Source organism: Myotis yumanensis, unplaced genomic scaffold (genome assembly GCF_028538775.1).
Source record: "Myotis yumanensis isolate MYYU_CA2020_CCGP unplaced genomic scaffold, mMyoYum1.0.hap1 SCAF_4, whole genome shotgun sequence".
Lineage (NCBI taxonomy): Eukaryota > Metazoa > Chordata > Mammalia > Chiroptera > Vespertilionidae > Myotis > Myotis yumanensis.
This window is the reverse complement of record NW_027223755.1, coordinates 71,452,184-71,471,057: the sequence shown is the minus strand read 5'-3', so window position 1 is coordinate 71,471,057 and position 18,874 is coordinate 71,452,184. Positions and strand designations below refer to the sequence as shown.

General features: G+C 40.0%; 1 protein-coding gene and 1 pseudogene across 4 annotated transcripts in view; one reads left to right on the top strand and one right to left on the bottom strand.

Moving 5' to 3' along the window:
- The window catches only part of PRR16 (proline rich 16), a 240,338-nt gene that overhangs the window by 30,263 nt on the left and 191,201 nt on the right, over positions 1–18,874 (bottom strand). The gene's annotated exons all lie outside the window — the stretch shown is intronic.
- Positions 13,321–15,334, top strand: LOC139009446 (forkhead box protein K2 pseudogene; annotated as a pseudogene).

The window sequence follows — 18,874 nt, the reverse complement described above, 5'->3', positions numbered from 1 at the left end:
GGTAACCTTTTGGTGCATGGGATGACGCTCAACCAATTTAGCCACACAGGCCAGGACTCCATTCCTTCCTTGTACATACTGTTTCCTCACTAACTTGGACTTCCTGACCATCTCTGCCTCATAAATTCCTAATATTTTAAGGCAAGTTCAGATAGCATCTTCTCTTTGCCATGATATACAACTCATTTGCTCCCTCCTCTGAGTTCCTATACCTCTACTGGAGTATATGTATAATTAAACACACACACACAGTGTATCTTGTCTGCTTGTCTACATGTCTATCTGTCCAGCTTCATTACTGGATTTGTGAGCTCTTCAGTCAGAAGAAAAATAATTCATTTCTGCAGTTCTGGTACCTTGCACAGTTCATGGTACAGATTAAATATACCAGACATGTTTGCTGACTAAATTAAGATTACACAAATGAACTAATCCTTTCTGATACTACCTGAACTATCTCTGCACATACCTTAAATATACCTGTAATACTTTAAAGATTACAAGCATGAAACCAGTTTTCTGGTTATGGTTGGCAGAATAAAGGATTTTTTTAAACCTATCTCCCAATGATGCCAGTATCAGCAACCACCTAGACATACTGTGGGTACCCTGACCACTACCAGGTGTGGTGAGCCAGAGAACAGCCTGTAAAAAGCAGCTTCAAGTGTCAGGGTCGTGGCAGTCTAGTGAGGAAATACCAGCACTAGGGCAGGCACTACCGAGTCTGGGGACTTCCTGGCACATGTGTTCTGCTCTCCCTCAAACACCTGTAAATCTCCCATTCCCACCTAAGAAATCTAATACCCTGTTCCCCACCTATTCCCTTTGTCCAAAAATGTCTTATATACCCAATTTGGCCTCACAGTCTTTGGAATTTTTATGCCTATGTAAATTCCCCATGCACATGTATTAAAACTGATTTTCTACTGTTAACCTGTCTCTGTTAATTTGATTATTGGCCCAGTCAGAAGATGGGAGAAAAAATACTAATATTTTTTTAGCCCCCACAAAGTTATATCACTATAAAATATATTATTTAGACTAAATAAAACAAAGTTACCATATCTGTATCATTTTTCATGCTCTACATTGGATAAAAATAACTCCTAATTCCTAGAAAAGATAGTAGATAAAAGCTGGTAAATAATAGAAACAAAGAACACTGAACATGATACATGCGGCACAAAGCCAGAAATAGTAAGCCTCAATAATTATTTACTCTTATTATTTTTACTTATTATGAAAACCAATCCTATCTAATAATAGAGAAACATGGTAATTAACCGTAACTTCGCTACCCTTCCCATTGGCTAATCAGCAGGATATGCAAATTAACTGCAAACAAAGATGGCGGCCGGCAGCCACACAGCTGAAGCGAACAGGAGGCTTGCTTGCTCCAGTGATGGAGGAAGCCAAGGTTCCTCGCCTGCCGCGCTCAGCTCTGAGCTCCGAGCTCTGGATGCAACAATGTTGCAATTATAGAAGCTAAACAAACTCCAGAAACCTGCTTTCAGCCGGCAGCGGGCTCAGAGCTTAGAGTGCCAGTGATAGTAACAGAGTTTCAATTATAGAAGCTAAACAAACCCAGATACCTGCTTTCAGCCAGCTGCGGCCTCAGAGCTGGAGCTGGCTCTCAGCTCCAGTGACAGCTATAGAAGGTAAATAAATCCCAGAAAAAAAAAAAAAAGGCTGGGAGCTTCAGTCACCCGCCAGCCTGAAAACGGCCCTCAGCCCCTCACCCAGACTGGCCAGGCACCCAAGTGGGGACCCCCACCCTGAAGGGGTTGTGGCCAGCTGCAAACAGCCATCAGCTCATCATCCAGGCTGGCCAGGCACCCCAGTGGGGACCCCCCCCACGAAAGGGGTGTGACCAGCTGCAAACAACCATCAGCCCATCATCCAGGCTGACCAGGCACCCCAGTGGGGACCCCCCCTGAAGGGGGTGTGACCAGCTGCAAACAGCCATCAGCCCCTCACCCAGGCTGGCCAGGCACCCAAGCAGGACCCCCACCCTGATCCTGGACACCCTTCAGAGCAAACCAGCCGGCCCCCTCCCATGCACCAGGCCTCAATCCTATATAGTAAAAGGGTAATATGCAAACTGACCCTAACAGCAGAAAGACTGGGACTGACTGGTCACTATGACACACACTGACCACCAGGGGGCAGATGCTCAATGCAGGAGCTGCCCTCTGGTGGTCAGTGCACTCTCACAGCGGGGAGCTCTGCTCAGCCACAAGCCATGCTGACGGCTGCCAGTATAGCAGTGGTGGTGGGAGCCTCTCCTGCCTCCTCAGCAGCGCTAAGGATGTCTGCTGGCAAGTGGACATCCTCCGAGGGCTGCCAGGCTGCCAGAGAGATGTCTGATTGCCATCTTAGGTCCAATCCCCTGGGGAGCAGGCCTAAGCCAGCAGGTGGTCATCCCCTGAGGGGTCCCAGACTGCGAAAGGGCACAGGCCGGGCTGAGGGACTCCCTACCCCCGAGTGCACAAATTTTTGTGCACCGGGCCTCTAGTATTCATATAAAATACCATAATTTCAGATTGTAGAAAAATTTACTTAACAGATTTCATAATGAATATAAACCATTTCCATTTTTTATGTCAAATTTGATTCCAAATAAGTTATTTACCTCTATACATAATTACAAACAGTATGCATTGTAATTATGCATTAACTACATTACAATAACATTAATGGAGTTAATGAAATTATCAACAAAGTAGCAATATTAAAATATAGTTCTAAGTTTGTATTAATTACCCTCCTTCTATTTATCTAGCAAATCTTAGGTTAATGATAAATTTTTACTCTAATACTATTGTCAAAGCTTCACCGAATGATTATGATGAAAATTATAGGTTTTTTCCTATTGAAATCCAGAGGTTAGAAATATAATTTTCATGTTATGTATATGATTTATTAAAATTTCTCAAAATAAAAACTGTAAGAGGCTTATATTTGCAATTAGTTACATACCACCAACTCCCTGAACCTATGATCTCAATTTTTCTGGTATTCTACAATTATGACTTTATTATTTAATCTTAAATGAGAAATATCGTAATCTTATATTTTAAGAATACTCATGTCAATGGAGTTTTCATGATAATTCATATGATAAAAACCACAACATAAATTAAAAGGCTTCAGTTATTCATTCCAAGCCTATTACTTCTTTTGTACCATACATACAGCAAAAGAAAAGAGCTAGTGGGTCCAAATTTCACCCATGGCCTTCTTTTTCTATCCAAGACATTTTTTAATTGTAATGAACTGAGACCAAGTTGAAATTGTACTGATTTCATATAAAACCAGATGATTAATTCCTGGTATTTTAAAAAACTTCCTTCTTAAAAAATACATTTTTTATTGATTTCAGAGAGAGGAGGCGAGAGTGAGAGACAGAAACATCAGTGATGAGAATCATCTATCAGCTGCCTCATGCACACCCCCTACTGGGGATCAAGCCTGAAACCCAGGCATGTACCCTGACCAGGAATTGATCTGTGACCTCCTTAGTTCATGGGTGAATGCTCAATCACTGACCCACACCGGCTGGGCTTAATTCCTGGTATTAATAATTTCCCTTCAGCTGTTGTAGTTGTGAGAAAGATACATGCTTAGAATGATTTAGTTGAGAGGGGTTTATTGTGAACTAGAGGCCCAATGCACGGCATTCGTGCAAGAGTAGGCCTTCCTTCCCGGACTGCCGGCACCGGCTTCCCTCTGGCACCGGGACCCGGGCTTCTCTCCGGCCGCCAGCAGGCACCCGGGACCAGGCAGCCTGGGCTTTGTCCAGAAGGACTTCCTGTCTAATTAGCATATTATAATTTTATTATTATAGATTGTGCAGTAAATAAGGAAACAGAAAATTAGCTCAACACAGACAAAGATATCCCTTTATAGCCCCCTATCATGATGATTTTTCTTAGCATTATTTTTTATTATTATTGATTTCAGAGAGGAAAGGAGAGGGAGAGATAGAAATATCAATGATGAGAATCATTGATTGGCTGCCTCCTGCATGCCCACTTCTGGGGATGGAGTCCATAATCCAGGCATGTGCCCTAACTGAAACCCACCCATGACCTCTTAGTTCATAGGTCGACGCTCAACCACTGAGCAACACTGGCCAGGCCTGAAGATTTAATTCTATTTTTGTTTTGTTTTCTGTTTTAAAATAAAATCAATGACAATACTAATACAAATTCAATAACTCATATTTGCTGAAGATAGTGCTTTGCTATCTGTCATATCTCATTTAACCATTTGTACGCCATAAGTGTCTATAGATACAAGTGGCGAACCTTTTTAAATTAAATTCAAAATATCGTGGTGGTTAACTGGTTAAGGCCTTAGAGTAAGCCAAACAACTCTGATAAAACAGAGTGTCTAAGAAGTATAGAAACAAAAAAAAATCAAAAAGTACAGAAACTTGTCCAATCAACACAGCTAAGAAATGGCAGACTCAAAAATAGAGAAAGCATAAAGGACAGAATTGGCAGGAGCCAAGATGATTCCGAGAAAATAGGAAAGATACAAATGTGTGAGGTCAGGTAATTGAGGATTTAAAACACCCATGGTCAATCATGGAGTGTGGTTTAGCCAAGCAGAGGCCAGAAAGAACATATTAAGAACATTTTCTTTAAAAAGAACCAAACCTGAGGGAATTGTTTCAGATTTCTTATCTGTAGTCCACTGCATTTGCATATGTCCAATAATCATCCAGATGACATATTTAAATACATGAAGACAGCATTTTGTGGATCTGACAATGAGAGCTTCCAGTCAGGGAATTCTTCACTCTATTCCAGAGAAGAGTGAGTGACAGGGTCCCCCTGGCTTGCAGTTGAAATGTGACCACTCATTTGTTGAAGCTGACAGTGATGGAGATAATGTCAGATTTCATGAAATTACTTTGCTAGGTCCTTTGATCATTTATAGATCAGTATGTCACAGATCTAATCCAGAACAATTGTAGGACATTGGGACCAAAGAGAATGTTTTAAATAAATAAACAGGTAATTACAACTAATTTCATAAAAATTCACAAGCATAAGAAAATATAGCTAGGATTTTTCAACCAGTCAATTTTTTTCTAATTCCCCTACTTTTCTAACGTTTTTCCTATTAAAAAGATACAAAAAGTTTTTTTCTCAATTAGAGAATTAAAGCAGGTTTAGTTCAATCACCAATGTGCATCTTGACATATGTATTAACCAGTGTTCTGTGGTTGTAAACAACAGAAAGCAAATCTTCATAGATTTGTAATATTATGAGTTGATTAGAAAAGTGAGATAAACACTGAAAAGCCACTTCCTGGAAAGGACAGAAACTAGAGCAATTCTGAAAATCCAGGTGTGGGAACTAATGGGCTGTTTCTATGTGTTTGTCCTAAAGGATGAATAAGCTCCCACCTTGACAGTTCAAATTCTAGAGAGATTCTGATTGACTTGCATCAAGTTGCCATCTTGGCCAAGAGAGAAAAGAATATTCATTAATAGTCACTTTTAGACCTTCTCCAATGAAGACAAGTTAAATCCTCATAGCAAAGCATTATTACTATGTAAGTTCATGGGGGGAAAGCATGCCGCGCAGACAAAACCAATAAATACCCATGCCACACTCTCTGTGGTTCCCTGACACTGGGTGTCCATTTCCTTTTAACATAATCAGTACTGGGAACCCATGACCCCCTAAAGTTACCTACATCATTGTTAGACAATTCTGTTAAACATATTTCTCTTAATTCAGCAATTTTTCCACCATATGGCTCTCAACTTCCACTTTGAATTCCATCCCACAGAGCTCTTTGAATCAATAATTCTCCCTTTTCCATATCAAATATTTGAAAGTAACTTCAAACAATTTCAACCAGTTACTGATTCACCTAGTAGCCCATGTAACCTTTCTATACTTTTCTACAAAGAATTTGGAGAAACTTTGTAAAAATGCCCGAGTCTGTATCCCCCTGACAGTGCCCAAGAAAAGAGCTGAAATAGACATGATTTTTTTTTTAGCTTTTTCTAGGCTCTCGTGATCACTGCTTCCTTTTCTATTTTCTTTAATTCCATAAATCATCCATTTTATAATATTTCTTATACCTTTGATGCAAGTGATCTCAAGCATACTGATGAGTTTGTGGATTCCACCTTCCATTAGATTGCAAGAATAACACTGTCCATTTTAACGCTTCCAATATTTACCAATTCCCCAGAATCTGTCATTGAGATGTTTCCTCGATACTCAGAGAATAGAATTTTTTAAGCCTAGGAGATAAGTACTCTTATGAGTTCCCATCATCAACAAACCTCAAAAATAAGAACTAGAAGAAACTTTAAAAACTAGTTCCACATCTTTTATGGGTAAAGTGCACATGGAAGTCATTTGTCCATGTTACTAAATTGGAGCAAAATTTAGTTGTCAAATCATGTGATTGCTATCACCCACAATATTTAAACTCAAGGTTATTACTTTAGATAGTCATGTTTTCTTTTTCCCACTCTCTGATTCCATTACTATCACTTCCCTTAAATAAAAGATGCAGTATTTCATCTGCTTTTGTTCTTCCTTAAATACATTTATATCTATTTACTTAGACACTGCTGCTAGCTTAAGAAATAGTAGGTACTATTTATATAGGCTTTATTATATTCCAGGCATTGTTATAATTGTTTACACATAGTAACTGATTAATACAAAGACAGAGTTTAAATAGGGCTTGTCTAATATCACACAGCTAATAAGTGCTGGAGCCAGAATTTAAACTCAGATAGTCCAATTTTAGACCCTAAATTAATAAATACTACAAAAAGCGTCCTTTCAAAGCTCCGATGTGAGTGTATCTCTTAGCTGCTATCTATACTAATAAAAGGGTAATATGCTAATTAGGGCAGAAGTCTTCCAGACATCCATCCAGACAAAGCCACAGCAGCTGCAAGGCCCGGAGCTCAGGCCTCACCGTTGCCACAGCTGGCAGTGGCAGCAGCAGCAGGTTGATGGGGGTGGTGCCTTCCCCTGATCAGCTAGTTCACCTCCCGCAGAGGGAGGCCAGACTGCAGCTTAGGCACAGGAGCCTAAGCCATCAGTAGGATATCCCCTGAGGGCTCCTGAACTGTGAGATGGGGCAGGCTGGGCCGAGGAATCCCCCCCCCCCCGCCCCCAGTGCACGAATTTTCATGCACCAGCACCGGGCACCGGGCCTCTAGTAGTATATAATGGGCTACCACTGCTTTATATATACTTGTCAGCCCTGGCATATACTATGCCTTTCATTTCTGAAACTGCTTCTCTTCCTATCTCACTTTCCTGTCAGTCAGCCTTGTCTAAAATCTCTAATCTGCCTAACACCACACTCTGCAGGTCCCAAATAGCATCGTCACTTTCTTATAATCTGACCCTTCTCTGACCAACCTTATTTCATAAGGCTTTTCAATATGCATCTTCCTTTAGTCAGGGCAGTGGTCCCAGGCCCACACACTCCCTGCTGATTCTCAACTCTGTACCTCAGGACTTCACTCATATTTCAGTTGGCCTTTAATTATCTGTAATCCTAAAATCTTTAAGTGTACTTTCCTAGTTAGATTGTAAATTAATGGAGGGGAGAAATCATGATATATGATACTTCTTTTCCACCACTTAACACCAGGATGATTTAAAAGAAAGTGTCCAGTGAATATGTGTTCATTAATCCTTCATGAAACTTTTCAGACCTAAAGTTGAAAACCAAAAACACCTTAGTAGGAGAGTACACCATTCAATAAACTGTATAGAAGAATATTAATAGAATTTTTAAAAAAGCCTCAGGATTTTGCCTTTCAAACTCTGTAATTCCAAACATTGGTTTTTTGCCCTGGCCGATGCGGCTCAGTCCTCCTATACCCTGAAAGGCTGGGAGTTGGATTCCTGGTTAGGGCACATACCAGGTTGCAGGTTTGATCCATGATTGGGGTGTGTACAGGATGCAACTTATGGCTGTTCCTCTCTCACACTGATGTTTGTCTCTCTCTCTTCCTCTCCCTTGTTCTCTTCCTAAAATCAATTAGTGAGGATTTTTTTTAAAAAGTCTTGCAAACATTGGTTTTTCTTCAGTAAGTTCATAATTGGTTGAAAAAATTGTTAATCCTGGAGACTATAAATTATAAAAGATAGACATCACAGGGTGTGTTTTCAGTTTTAGCATTATGATGAGGTAGTGCGGAAAGAGATTTTCAAAACTAAATCACAAACTAATACAAACTCTTAGAACACTTGTTTTTCGAGTACAGTGGGGCCTTGACTTACAAGTTTAATTCGTTCTGTGACGGAGCTCGTAACTCAAATTACTCGTATGTCAAATCAAAAAGTGAATGAGTGAGACATGTGATGCTGGGCTGATGTTGTGGCGTTCACTGTGACGTTCACTGAGCCAACTAGCAGTGGGGTATCTGAAGCTGGCTCGTAACCCGAATTTTAGCTTGCAACTCAAAGCAAAAAATCGGCTGAGAGACGGCTCATATCTCGAAAAACTCATTAGTCGGGACACTCATAAGTCAAGTCCCCACTGTACTAGAAACAAGATGAGTCATGTAATATGTAAAAATAAAAGTATGTTTTAATGGTAAAATAGAATTCTTTATATTATGGCAATATAAATTCTTTATATTATGACAATCATATGAAATTTCAAATTTAAATATTTAGTATTTCTCTAATATTTTCTGTGAAAATTCATTTAACAATGATTTAGCTATAATGCATAAAAAATGTATCCTAAATGTTTTCAAAGAGAAAAATGTTGTTACATGTATCTATAGTTAAATCTTACTACTTAACCCATGTGGCTTAGGCTTTTGCATACTACTGCCACTTGGAAAACACAACAGAAATATGAGACTTATAAAAATAAGGATAAATAAAAATTATTTAAGCTGAAAGTTATAAAATAAAATTTATGCAATGCTGACAACAAAATGACACTCTCTGGTTCCATTTCTATCATTTCCCTTTAATAAAAGTTTTCCTTCTGGCATTTCCATATTGCTGCACATTCTTTCATAGTCATTAGTACTTCTTTCCCTGCTCTCAGCCCACCAGCCTCATGCATGTTCCCTTCTACTTCAAACATTTATCCCATCCCATTTATCTGAGTGACATGCTAACTTTTAAATAAATGCCTCTTTAATTCTGAGCTCAAATATCACTCACTCATATAAACTTGTCTAGATTACCACCTTAGATGTCTTCCAAATTTTCATAATAACATATTCTTCTCTCATAGCATTATTAAAGTTTTGAATTAAATGTTTGTGTCTTTATTTCTCTCACTATTCTGTATTCATCACATTGACAGTTTTTAGCTCACTACTACAATTTCTGGTACATATAGACACACATAAAATGTTAGGACAGTGAATGAATGCATGAAAGAATGAATTTTACATGGAAGGAAAAATGCTGTAAGGGAAATATCTGATACTTCAGCATTAGTTTTTCAAAACTGAGACAAATATCTTCTTGGGAGAGAATCACCAGTATTTGGCCCAAGGAAGTTAATATTATTCAATCTTGGCTGTTTCATTTATTTTTTATTAAATCTTTATTGTTCAGATTACATTTGTTCCTCTTCCCCCCCCCCCAACTCCCCTCCTCCCAGTTCCCGCCCCACCCTCCGCCCTCACTCCCCACCCACTGTCCTCATCCATAGGTGCACGATTTTTGTCCAGTCTCTTCCCGCATCTCCCATTCCCCTTTCCCCCCCAACAATAGTCAGTCCATTCCCTTTCTATGTCCCTGATTCATTATAATCACCAGTTCATTCTGTACATCAGATTATTTATTCACTTGATTCTTAGATTCACTTGTTGATAGATGCATGTTTGTTGTTCACTATTTGTATCTTTACCTTTTTCTTCTTCCTCTTCTTAAAGGATACCTTTCAGCATTTTGTATAATACTGGTTTAGTGGTGATGAACTCCTTTAGCTTTTCCTTATCTGTGAAGCTCTTTATCTGACCTTCAATTCTGAATGATAGCTTTGCTGGATAAAGTACTCTTGGTTGTAGGTTCTTGGTATTCAGCACTTTGAATATTTCTTGCCATTCCCTTCTGGCCTGCAAAGTTTCTGTTGAGAAATCAGCTGACAGTCGTATGGGTATTCCCTTGTAGGTAATTGAGTCTCTTTCTCTTGCTGCTTTTAAGATTCTCTCTTTGTCTTTTGCTCTTGGCATTTTAATTATGATGTGTCTTGGTGTGGTCCTCTTTGGATTCCTTTTGTTTGGGGTTCTCTGCGCTTCTTGGACCTGTAAGTCCATTTCTTTCACCAGGTGGGGGAAGTTTTCTGCCATTATTTCTTCAAATAGGTCTTCAATATCTTGCTGTCTCTCATCTTCTGGCACCCCAATAATTCTGATGTTTGTACACTTGAAGCTGTCCCAGAGGCTCCTTACACTATCTTCGTATTTTCGGATTCTTTTTTCATTTTGCTTTTCCAGTTGGGTGTTTTTAGCTTCTTCACATTTCAAATCTTTGGCTTGATTCTTGCACTCCTCTGGTCTGCTATTGGGTATAATATTCTTTATTTCAGTCAGTGTATGCTTAATTTCTAGTTGTTTCTTTATCATAGCATCGAGGGTCTCATTAGTTTTCGTGAGGCTCTCATCAAGTTTATTGGCAGCTTGTAGCACATTATTGCAAGCCCTCAAAATTGCGTTTTTTAGCTCTATATCTTCCATTTCTGTCATGTTTTTTTTGTCTCCGCATTTTTTATGCTTTCTTGATGCACCCCCTTGTGGTCTTTGTGCGCAGTCTTGTTCTAGTTAAGCCTTGATTGTTGTAGTTAATACTAGAGGGATTTGACCACCAGGCCAACTGGCTGTGAGAATCAGCTGTGGGAAAACTTCGTCCTCTGGGGAGGTGCTAATCTAGCCTTTGCCTGAGGCGATCCGGCAAATGGCTCTGCGGCAGGGCGTGGGCGGGGCGGGATCAACAGGGCAGGTGGAGGGAGCAGTTATGGCTGCTCTCAGTCCCGTTCCCAGAGGCTCTGCTTCTCAGAACCCCGGCAACCGCTGCAAACCTCGGAGAGAAAGCTGCCCTCACATTCCAGCTGAGGCCGGACAATCCCGCTTCTCCCGTCTGAGTCCCTAGAGACTCGAATCTTGGCTGTTTTAAAAGTGTCAGCTTCACTCCAGTCTGAACATATAAAACTTACATCATTGATAAAAAATGTGAAAGAAACAACATATTTTTCTATTTAAACATGTTGCTTTCTTAGGGCAAACATTATTGATTGGCATTTGATGATTCCCTCTATCCTAAAAGCTTACTCATCTGATAACATATTTACCAAGGTTATCCCACATAGAAATTTGATAGTGTGGTGATCATTTTCATTTTTGAATTATTGGATAAAATACTGAAAACATATGATAGCAACTGATGAGAATTTTTTTAATTTAATTTTTTAAAAAAATTTTTATATTTCTATAAAAGTAATTCTTAGAATGTGGTAAATAGTATAAAAGATTTTTTTCATTTCTATATATAATATCTATATTTTTGTAAACCCCAATTATCCATGGAGGAACATGAATTACAAATATCATTTTAGGAATGTTTGATAAACTAAATGATTCTTTCCATCTTTCCTTCCTCCCTTTTTTCCTTATTTCCTTCCTTTTTGTAAAACAGAATAAATTCCTGGATTCCAAGAAGCACCTGATTCTACCTGTACCTGTTGCTCTATTTCTTGGCTAAGTAATACCTATCAATTTAATATCAGATTGTGTATCTACAGGCATCTATTGTGGGTATGGGTGGCCAATAGGGCAGCTTTCGTAGATAACTTGTGATACTGCTCCTCTCCCCATCTTACAACATTTTGAGAATCATTCATCTGATCAGGTCTACCAGGACTGGAGTATTTCCTAAGAGATAAAGCTATCCATATGAGATAGAATCTGACTAAATTTTCAGTTTACATATTTTGCTCTAGTCTACTAAGTGGCATTGGTTCTCAACAGAGAAAAAGGCTGGAATACTTAATTTACCAATCAGATTAATTAAAAAAAAATGAATGCATAGAGCATGCCTAAGATAGCCTTCCAAGTAACACAGTAGGTTAAGTGGTAAATTTAAACTATAGACATCTCCCTAGAGCCACACGTATGGCCAATCTGTGAGCATAAATCTGTATGTGTTTTGGATTTAAAAAAAATATTTTGGATTTTCAATATACAGTTAACTTTGAACTCTTTTTCTCCATAACGATTGCAAATTTCAAGTAAATCTGAAAGCAAGCTGTCTCTTCAAGAGTCAATGAGGAGTAAATTACTGATAGAGTAAATTACTTCAAATCGAGCTGACTGTAAAGGTAAGATTTTAATAGTTTTCAACCAAATTTCAAAGAAAAGATTATTTTTATTCCCCAGAAGAAATGTGCGTTTATTCAATAGCTACACTGGACAATAGTTTAACTCAAAATAATTTTTCCTGTGGCTCCAAGTGAAACGGAAATAATTTACTTTAATTTATCCTGAATTGTAGTAGTGTTAAGCCAGTATTCTCTTACTGTCACTCCTGAATATGGGTTTTGATTTATTCTCTTTTACAATGGCTTTCAACTCTGGCTGCAAATTAAGCACCTCCAGGAGCTTTTGAAAACTATCACTATCAGAGTCCCACGCCAGACAAATTGAAACCAAATTTCTGGCACTAGGACCTGGACAGCTATTGTTTTTTGTGTTTTTTGTTAAATCCCAGGTAACTCTAATACACAATGAAGGTTGCAAACCACTAATCCATTGGTTCATTTGAAAGAAATTATTCACAGGTAAGTAGTAAGGAGTTAAGGAAAAACAGTCAACAAAATTGGGAGGTTCTAGACTTGGCTCCCAGTTGGCTCAAGAAGTCCTATTTTGATATGCCTCACCAACCAGTATTACTGAATGCCTGTTGTGACTCCAAATTTCTTATTTGCCTCAGAGCCTGGAGGGTGCATTATAGAAAGTCAATTATAACTTCAGAGGAGAGATATGCCCCGGTTCAAATCAAACCTAACCTGAAGAGGACTAGGGCTTGGAGCAGACCGCATGTACCTCACTAACACTATCTTCACGCCAGGGTCAATCATAGTCATGGTTGCCTGGGCCAGGGGAAAACCATGTTCATCAACATATTTCTGTACAGAACACTATATGGAAATGGTGCAAAGGAACCAAAAAGTAATATAATTTAACAGAAGAACAACTACTTTTAGAAAAGAATGAACAAAGCTAAATACAAATTATTAAAAGTAATAGAATGATGTTAAATCTTAAAATCTGGCCACCACTATTTCTCATGGCCTGCAGCTTGGCTGGGCCTCAGCTCCTTGGAGGCACTGACCCATGCAGGCCCCAGGCAGCGGCAGGCCAGAGCGTTCCAGTACCTGATGAAGAAGCGCTCGGTGTCCGCTGGCCGCCACTCCTCGCAAGGCTTGGACAGCCTGGCCCACTCCAGCTTCCTCTCATGGTGCCATCTGGAGATTTTCATGCTCCTGGCACGAACATCAAGAAAAAGTTCACTGCCATCCATGGAGAAGAGGGAGAGGCAGGAGGTGCCCGAATCCCGGGTGAAGCTGTGCAGCCCACATCTTGCCCCTGACTATCAGCATTCCAGACACCATGGCCCACCTCATCAGCCCCCTGCCCTCCCCCACGGGAACCATCAGTGCTTGCAAACTCCTGCCCATCCAGCCCCTGGGGAGCAGGGTCTTCAGTACAAAATGGCCGTGTGATAGCACCTGACATTAATGATTGCAACTTGCAGTCAGAAAATGAAAAGGAAGCTTCAGGTGGAGACAGCTGAAAGGATGACTCAAAGCCACCTTATTCCTATACACACTTAATTGTATAAGCAATTACAATGGCTCCTGATAAACAGCTCACCCTTAATCAGTGGTTCTCAACCTTGGCTGCACATTAGAATCACCTAGGAATCTTTTTAAAATCCTGATTTCTGGGCCTCATCCTCCGGAAATTCTGTTTCTTTATTACTAATGTTGTGGCCCCACACCATAACAAAGAAACAGAATTTCCGGAGGATGTGGCCCAGAAATCAGGATTTTAAAAAGATTCCCAGGTGATTCTAATGTGCAGCCAAGGTTGAGAACCACTGCCCTAAATGGAATTTATACTCACATCACTAAAAATTATCCGCAGTACAGGACTGCGGACGAGGTCTGGCGGGATTCAATTCACCACAATCTCTCTCTGAATCGTTATTTCATCCAAGTACCACGTTCCCAGGAAGAACCAGGCCGGGGCTCATTCTGGAGGATAGATCCTGCCTCAGAAAGCGAATGAACAGAGCAGGCTTTCAGGAAAAGATGGCCTATGGGCGTGCCTTGCTTTAGAACCCCCTGAGACCGCTCAGGTGACCAGCCTCTTATCACTGCAGTGGTGCCCAGACCTCCTGAGAGCCTGCCCAGGGAAGGTTCGCAGGTTCCCTGGAGCCTGAGCCTGGTGCCTCACAGCGCACTGGCTGTCGTGGCGGAGGCGCGGTTTGTTGAGTGCACCTTTCAGTCGATGTGCGGAGGCAGCTGCCCCTGAAGATCAAGCCCATCACCCACACTGTCGCTGCCCCCTGACCTCCACCTCCCAGCAGCCTGTCGTGCAGTGGGTTCATGTCGTCCACCAGATCCAGCAGTGTCCGTCACCAGCGTGGCGGGACTGGCCTCTGCAAACCCGTGCACTGTCACCGGGCAGGCCCAGGCCAGGCAGGGGGCTGTGGTGGCCCCTGCTAAGGCAGAGTCAGGAGAATGAAGATCACCGACAAGTGAAAGTGGAACCTATTCCTGCGACCATCCAGGCCACCCTGGATTCAGATGGCACAGCCCACCCCTGTCCAGACAGCGTCATGCAACAGGCACCTGTAGGTCAGCACCAGCCACCAATGAAAACTGTAATGCAAACGGGCCTCACGTGGCGCCAATGCCCCGCAGTGCAAAGCCCGGGGAAGAACGCAGCCAAGTCCTCTGCACCTGCTGGCGACACACGCACCAGCTTCGGCTTTCCAGCCCACAAAGCGACCAGTTGAAGCAGCCGGAATTGAAGTGGGTCAAGACCAAAGACAGCAAGAGCGTCGTCATCGCCTGAGCGTGGCTATGCCACAGAAAACCATGAGGGAAAAGGGCATCCAGAACCGGCGGCCGGGAGAGCTTTCCTACTTTACTGTCAACTCTGTGGTGCCCACAGGGGATACCACACGGCCTCTCACCCATGCTCGGAGCGCCTTCTCTTGGTGGGCAGGGGGCCTGCGGTTGGACTTCACATCAGCACTGGAAACACAAAACACAGGTGGCCTTAAAACTTAGACAGAAGTCACACCTGAACTATTAAACCGCACAACACCTGGTGCCGGTACTCCCGGCGTTTCCAAGTGAGGATGGCGGATGGCGCCTGGTGCAAGTGGTTGGCCTGGAACAGCCCTCCTCCAGGGCACAGTGCAGGAGCCACCCCGCCGCCCTCAGAGGACCCGTGGGGCTGGCAGACGAGACAGTATTTTGCTGTCCACCTGTGGAATTAGTAGGAAACGTTGGGTCTTTTCCAATAAAAATGTCTAATGTAATAATATGAGCATAAAAAGTTCCAGAAGACGGTCTCTCTTAACTCATTTATAATCTTCAAATGAAAGTGGTCTTTTTAATCAGGGCACAAAATACAAAAGCCATAAATAGCAAATCAGGTAAATCTGAAGTGTTATTAATTCCAAGGAGAAAAATTGTAACTTTACAGTGGCGAAACTTGACAAATAGCATATGACTACATAATATACCCGGAATAGACCACTATTTCTCTTCTCACAAAAGAAGAGAAGAGAAAGAAAATGTATCAAGGCACAGTTTCTGCTCATGATCAAATGGACACAGTATATTCAATTAAAAAAATGGAGATCTATGCCCCCAAAGTATTCAATGATATAGCCATTATTTTGAGAGTAATAATCACTAGTCAATAGGCTATCATGCAATAAACCAAAACTTCAAGTACTGAATATTATTCTAGAATCCTATAAATTATAATATGGCCATTTGATTGAGCATGTATTTTACCATAAAACAATTTAGTTAATCAAGAGTCCCCCCATTTCCAATTTTATTCACTTGCTACATAGATTTTATTTTAAAATATATTTTTATTGCTTTCAGAGAGGAAGGGAGAGAGAGAAACATCAATGATGAGAGAGAATCATTGATCAGCTGCCTCTTGCACGCCCCCTATTGGGGGTTGAGCCTGCAACCTGGGCATGTGCCCTTGACCAGAATCAAACCCAAGACCCGTCAGTCCCCAGGCTGATGCTCTATCCACTAAGCCAAATTTGCTAGGGTAAGTTTTAAAATATCTTTTAGTTTTTATAAGAATTTATATGAGGTTTACTGAAAAATCACTTGCAGAATACTGCTTCCTCAAAACTGATAGAAATTGCAAGATTTCTAGAAAGTTGAAAACATGAAACACCCATGTTATCTTTAAACATATGTTAAACATGTTATTAAATTACCAACTTATAATAATTCTTTTCTTCATGAAAAGAGAGACAAAGAAACAACTATGGCAAAAACAGAATACAGAAAATATGTCTTAGAAAGTATTCCATTGATAGGCTTAAACTTATGGGTTGATGTCATCTGTACAATATAAAATATGCCAATTTGGTGAGATAATCTCAATAGGTTCTCAGTTGTTACTTACTTTTGGTCCCAATTTTGTGCTTCAATTTACTGTTCTAAGAAGTTGATTTTTATATATACAGCTCAGACATGACAAGTGCATTTTTTTAAAAATCTTGCTCTCAGAGTTGTGTTGGACAAAGAAATGTAACTCACTCTCTTCTATAACTGTATAGGGCTCATGATCTGCAATTTCAACCTTGCCTTTAAATTTTTTAAAAATATTTAAAATATGTTTTTATTGATTTCAGAGAGAGTAAGGGAGAGGGAAAGAGGGATAGAAACATCAATGATGAGAATCATCGAATGACTCCCCCTACTGGGGATGGAGCCGGAACCCAGGCATGTACCCTGACCATGAATTGAACTGGTGACCTCCTGATGTATGGGACAAAGCTCAACCAATTGAGCCACACCGGCTGGGCCAGCCTTGCCTTTTGATAGCAACATAAGCCTTGATAATACATATTTAGACACATGCAACTTTGGGATACCAGCTAAATACTAATATTTCAGCGTTACAAATTTTATAAAGGTATCTAACAACTCATAATAAAGAAAGCATGTTTTATATAAACATCCTACTAAAGTATTGTGCTTCTCTGGCAGAGCATTTCGCATAGAAATTTGAATTTTCTATTCATATTATTTTTCTAATTTCTTCCATGAGGGCAGCCTATCAAAATTATATCTAATTATACTGCTTGCTACTACTTACTTCCATTTATTTTGATTTATAGTTATGCTTCTTGTGGACATGATCCATTCGGATAAGTCTTTTTATTCATTAATTTATTCAGTCAAACATCCATGTGTGAACACAAAAGATACTTGCTCTCATGGAGCTTATACTTTTGTGGAGGAGAGACTCTTATAAAGGTTATATGCACAGTGCTAGATACTTTCATATGTCCACTTCACTTTAATCCTCAAAATTATGTCAAGAAATAAGCACTATTCTGCCATGTTGGTAGATGCAGAGACAAGGGCTCAGAGAGATTTACAAATGTACCTATGGTCACATAGCTGGAGACTATCAGAATCTGAATGCAAATCCAGAAATGTCCAAATTCAGAAACCATCCATATTCACAATTACATTGGCTTTCTGGAGCTATAAAAAATAAAGGGCCCACCAATTCAAATCTCTCCATCCTGGATGGATCTCTCTAACTTCTAAGAAGTTTAAAGGATGTTTTGCATTGTAGCACTTCAGCATTCAAAAGGATTTAAGCATGAGCAGCGAATCTGCAAAATATGCTACTGGAGCCCCTCTGATTTCAGCAATAGGAGAGAATAGGCTCCTGTAGCATCTGTAGAATGAAATGGCTTAGAGGACACAGAGGAAAAGCATAAGTGGTGTACTAAACACATGCTATTAAGGCATTCTTTGCTATATAAGCACCAAATTAAAGCTTCAGTTATTCATTCTGAAAATGCTTATAGCATTGCAATCAGATTCTCAAATAATAGATGTGGGCTTCAAAGGTAATCACCAACAAATGATTTAATAGTAATATATGGTTGCTACAGGAATATAGTGAGAAGAAATAGAGTAAACAGTGTTAAAAATAAGACACTTGCGCACCTGCACTGCAGGTTACTGCTGCCCAGATGTGGAAAAACACACCATTCAGTTTGACAGACAGATAAAGAGTTTTCCTGTAGAGTCTGAATAAATGCTCTTCTTAAACCTGTCAACACGAGTTCCCAAGAGAAAACAAAACCAGCAAAGCTCAAGGTCATAGTTGATTTCAAAGTATCCCCTTTTATTTATCGCTTAAATAAGGAGCTCCCATGGGAACTTAATATTACTTGCCACCAGTCGAAAAATATCCCCTTAAGATCACTTCCTAATTGTTTCATTACATTTTAACTTAAAAACTGCCTCCTCACTGGACAATGAGGAAGGGAAAATCATTTGCTATTTTTTTGTGTCTCATTTTTTTTAGATATGCAAAATCCTTCCAGGCTCCTGTATAAAAAAAGTCATTTTTGGGGGAAAATCAAGGTTTTTATTGTTACTATGTCAAAATATTGTTTAAATATTTACACTTTTTTTTTCTTTAGATCAGAGACTGCTGCTTTACCAGCTTGATTTGATTTCCTAAACTATAAAAGAAGATAATAAACAGTATTTTAAAAAGTTAGCTCAGCTTCCATGTATAGTTATAATATATATTTT